Below are 5,228 nucleotides of genomic sequence, written 5' to 3' on the forward strand. Positions count from 1 at the left end.
TGGGTCAGAACGTATACATTAATAAACAAGTAAACAAATTATGTTCTAGTAGTTAGAAGTCAATTTGACGCCGCTGATGAGCCTGTAACCGGAAGAGGAGTCAGACCGCCGCGCCGCCTGCCGTGGCTACGCTAGGAGATGGGGCGGTAATGTAGGATATTGCTCGGTTGATTATTTTAGATAATTTCATCCCTGGTACGATCGGACGCGCCTCGTATAACCGCGTTAGCGGCGCAGTTTTCTAACCTCGCGTAATTTCCCGCTAATCGAACGTCGCGTCTTCTTTCGTCGCTCATGGCTCAAAGTGTTAATAACTTATAGAGAGCAGCCGCGAGTTTCCGGGGCACTTCCGCGCGCCAAAGCCTCCGTAATCGGGAATTAGCGGCAGCCATTTTGTTTCTCGAGATTCATCATTAATATTAGGTGTGACCTCGTTTCTGCGGTTTCGTTTAAACTTATTTCCCAAGAGTTTGATAATCCAGTACTTCATCTTGCCCTTGTAATTTCCGACGCAAGTTTGAATTGTTGCGTCGCTAAATTATGGCGTTTCTTACACCACCTGCTATGTTTGTTAAAGCTGTATACAATTCGCAATAAAATATGCGGCGTTCTTTGTTTTAAAATTGTTAAAAAAAAACACAGCTTAAAATTACAAAACAATAAAAATTCGGCATAGTTGTGATAAAAATGAAGTAAAGCGATACAATTCCTTAAATGAACAAGAATAGCCGAGGCAAAAATTAAGTGCCTCCTGTGAGGATCGAACTCACGACCGCTGGTTTACAAGACCAGCGCTCTGCCACTGAGCTAAAGAGGCGATGCGTGTTGCTCGTGAAATAGTCATACAGTAAACGGACCCAACCTGTTCATGAAGTTGAGTAGGCCGTAATGTTTTGCATGCGCAGACATTACTGCAATTAGTCTACATTTAATAATTTTTATTATTTCGTTTTTTTTATAATTCCATTAGCATTACAATGCCCTGCAGGGTATATTTTTCGTTAACATTGTTGGTTATTACTACTATTAAAATTATAAAACTATTAACTTAAGCACTCAGTTAATTATGAAAAGCACATATTATACACAGTTGTAGCCTCCAAAACATGTTAAAGTATAGCCATATCTCGTATATTAGTAACAAGTCATCAAATATCGCAAAACAGTCGGAGATTATTCTACGAGTATTTTGTTACTTCAAAAGCAAAGTAGAAGAATAGCTACGCTTTAATATGTAAAAACCTTGTTTCAACACTGTAGGATTTAATTCATTCATGCTGATGTAAATAATTTTGAAACCATAACTAAATTGAAACTAAATAAATGACTAACAACCATGCATTTACGGAACGAATACATAAAAAATTGCAGCCTTGTAGTATTACCAAAGCCATTTATAATGACTTCACGCAATGTTTATAATGTAAACTCTCTAAACAATAATTATATGTTATATATTTTATAATTCAAAGTTTATATATAGATATATTATTATTAATTTATTCCTCTACAGTACATTGGGACACTTAATCAATAGGTAAGCAAATGGTTTTTAGCCATCAGTTAAAAATTTCCCCATCATTTTGTAGTCCACGGGATAGATATATTGTAACACCGCCCAAAGCGCCATCCGACGGCCAGACTAAGAACTAATATTGGCGGGAGAGCGCATCACTAGCGAGTTCTGTTGGCTGGTCCTAGCTACTACCTCAATGAGGCGCCTGGATTTGGATTCTTTTTTCTTTCCAGAGGGGCAGGATAACCTCTCATAGTCTATGTCCTATGTCTAAAAACAATACAATGTATAACAATATCGCTGCGGATATTGTTTCAGTGACATTTGTGTGTTAATTTCACGTCGCAGCTGCGGAAACATACTTCAGTCACGATACCGAATACTGAATATAAACAATAATATATTGTAACAGATAATAATATGCTCACAATATTTAAATCGTTCCGTGACTTTTACGTGATTGAAGATATAACCCACTACCTCGTGTTCATGTGTTGGATAAAAGTAAATGTTTGTACAAGGTACAGCAAAAGTAAATTATACGAAGTGACGCTACTTGCAATAGTTATTGAATAACAGTTGTCCTACTCTGGGGAACTCGACGCGAACAATTTTTGAACATAGAATACATGTGTTGGTATTAAATAAAATTTCTTTAAATTAAAATGTACTATAGTGCTGTTTGCTATGTTTTATTGTAACAGTTTTCAGGAAATGTTGCACTGCACCGTTTATTTGATTAAAAATCTGTGCATATAATTTAAAAGCCATTAACTTTATGCGCATTAATCCCCCTCCCCTTATTCGTTTACGGTAACATTTAAAAAAGTTCCTTAAAAAAATTCTATCATTCATTCTTAAACTAAGGAAGTTATTCTGGGCCGAACGGAAAATTATTTTAGGCATTTTTACTCGAATTTTGTTATTTTTTCAAGCTCTACAAACTTAAAGTTTCGAGTTTAATTCGATTTTGAGGTATTCAACAAACAATATAAGAAACTCCAACCGTTTCTCTGTAATGGAATCCCAAAGTTTTCAATGTGACCTTGAAAGGAGCTGAATTGCGAGAGAGATTTAATAGCCTTAATTTGTTTACGAAGAGTTGCCGTGATTAAGTTTATACAAATGTTTTATTATTTTTGTATAGAGAGTGTCTGCATCTGTCTGCCGATCATTCATATTGTTGCAAAGTTGTATATTTATACACTTCTTAAGCCACACAATGTTTAGATTAATCTTAAACTTTTACACAACTCTCGGTTACTAAGCAAGCATAAACAAAATGAAGCCCAAAACAAAATTAGTTGTATGTAAAAACTCGTTAAATGCTATATTAATAGTTAGGTCTAATAATACACATCGATTGTAACATTTATATTAAAATGCCTATTTAAAAGTAAGCTGTAGATTTCAAGCCACAGTTTAAATTTATTTACGGAAATTTATCACCCTCTATTAAGTAGGTAGTATATCGGGTGGTGTAGTGAGACGACCTTGAGTTTTATTCCATAAAGTCAAAGTTAAACTTCAAACATTATTACGCCCTTATTTGGTTTTAGAACTATGGGATATGTATAATTGTAAATACATAGTTTACACGCACTCAAACGTTTTTAATTTTTCTTGTAAATTGAGTTTTGTAATATTTCAGAATTAGAGTAAAAATATTTGATAATTATTTTAGCGATCAATAAAAATATAAACATTGATATCTCCTATAATCTTAAGACTAAAAATAAGAACGTAATTTTTTTTAAGGTTTTATGAAGTTTTGGTCATGTAATATTAAAGTCAAGACGGCCGCCAATACATCTGGATCCCAGAATCCTCAACTTGTCCTTCGCAGATGTGTTAACAATTACACATTTTACGGCAAATAGTTTATCATTAATACAATTAATTTTTACTTTTTTGTTTTTTTTATATTTTTTTAACAATTTACTTTATTTTTCTTTCAAAACATCTAGAGTGACGGGAAAAGTTTATGAGATTGTCTAGGTGCCTAATGTTAATTTACCCTGTATAAGCTCACGACCTGGTTTTTATTGAATTCGATAGAGGAATAGTTCCGAAAAATTAAATCAATCGCCAGCCGCGCTACATTTGAATCTACTTGAAATTTGAGGTTATCGAAAGAGTTAATACGAAACAACAATATTTTCCTCAGATTACATTTTTTATAGCTTGACAAACGTATACCGTCACACAATTACAGTATTTTTATATTACCGTCAGGCAAACTAGATAAAAGTTGGTTCTAAGTGTGCCAGATTAAGAACAGTGAAATGTGAGAAAAAATATTTTATATTTGTACCTCCGATTTCAACTTCCATCAAATCTAAGGCGGCTGACGATTTATTTCTTTACAATACAAAATTTAACCATCGATTTCAGGAAAACCCAGGTTGTTTGTTTTAAAAATGCAAATTAGATCTCAAATAATTATGGCAGTTCAATGTGTACTTTTGTTTAATAACAAAACCACCCGATGTTGCCCTAGTATCACCATCACGTAAATGTTGTGCTACAAATTATTATGGTAGTTCAACATGTATTTTTGTTCCATAACAACATTTATCGATTGTTGCCCTAATATAATACACCAACACTCAAATTTTATCCTACAAATAATTAATTATGGTAGTTAAATGTGTAATTTTGTTTTATAACAAAATTTCATGATTGTTGGTCTAATATAATTCATCAACACGCAAATTTGCTACAAATTATTATGGCACTTTGATGTGTAGTTTTGTTTTACAAGAACATTTGCCAATTGTTGCCCAAATATAATTCAACATCACGAAAATGTGTTGCTACAAATAATTATGGTAGTTCAACATGTATTTTTGATTCATAACAAAATTTCCCGATTGTTGCCCTAATATAATTCACCGCCCTCGAATTGTAGAAACCGTACAAGTGCTGAGCTACAAATAATCGCGGGGGGTCGAGCCAGGAATTGTTCTGGCTATGTAGCCGATGACGAATGTCGACTGTCGCCCTGGTAACCGGTAAACAAATTCGCAGTCTCTAGACCAATAGGGAACAAATTCAATTTGTCCATATTACCTGGAATGCAGCGACAACCTCATATCGGTATACTTAACTCTCGGTTCCCTAACCATATTTGTCGATCGGGAAAACTCGGTAGGAGAAATAGAAAGATAAGTTGATAACGTCGTAGTTACTTGATTAGTAATATGCATAGAACGGTTTCCAATCGCGTTTCTAAAAACTGATTTATCCTATTCTATTATAGAAAAGATATCGTCTTCAATATACGACTATATTTATCTCAATGAGACTTGTTAGCCTCTAATAAACTATATGACATTACTGTTATGCTAACATAATTTTACAGATATTGAAATTTAAGTGTTCAACAGAATTGACGTTCAACTATTACTTATTACAACCTACATTTAAGACTTAATTCCCTCTCATCCTCCACCTGCTTGGAATAGTAACTAAAATTCAATCAATCAGTCAATGCTAAAGGTCAAATCAATGTATCCGATTTTGGTCTATTAGCATCCATATTGTTTAGACTATAATTTAGAATATTAATTACTATTCTTTTAAAATGCTTTTTTTAATATAAAGGGGGTTTAATAATGTACATATCTGTATAATTTGGTCATGTACAAACAAAAATGTAAACACTTATCTTGAAGCAATATTTATCTATACTTCGTCCACAGACGCTGCT

The 5,228-nt window shown here is 33.5% G+C and overlaps 1 non-coding gene across 1 annotated transcript; it reads right to left on the reverse strand.

Moving 5' to 3' along the window:
- Window positions 1-745: 745 nt before the first annotated feature.
- Window positions 746-817, reverse strand: Trnat-ugu. The gene has a single exon. It is a non-coding gene; the product is annotated as a tRNA-Thr (tRNA).
- Between the last annotated feature and the right edge of the window lie 4,411 nt (window positions 818-5,228).

The sequence above is a fragment of the Homalodisca vitripennis genome, chromosome 3 (assembly GCF_021130785.1).
Source record: "Homalodisca vitripennis isolate AUS2020 chromosome 3, UT_GWSS_2.1, whole genome shotgun sequence".
In the NCBI taxonomy this organism is placed as follows: Eukaryota; Metazoa; Arthropoda; class Insecta; order Hemiptera; family Cicadellidae; genus Homalodisca; species Homalodisca vitripennis.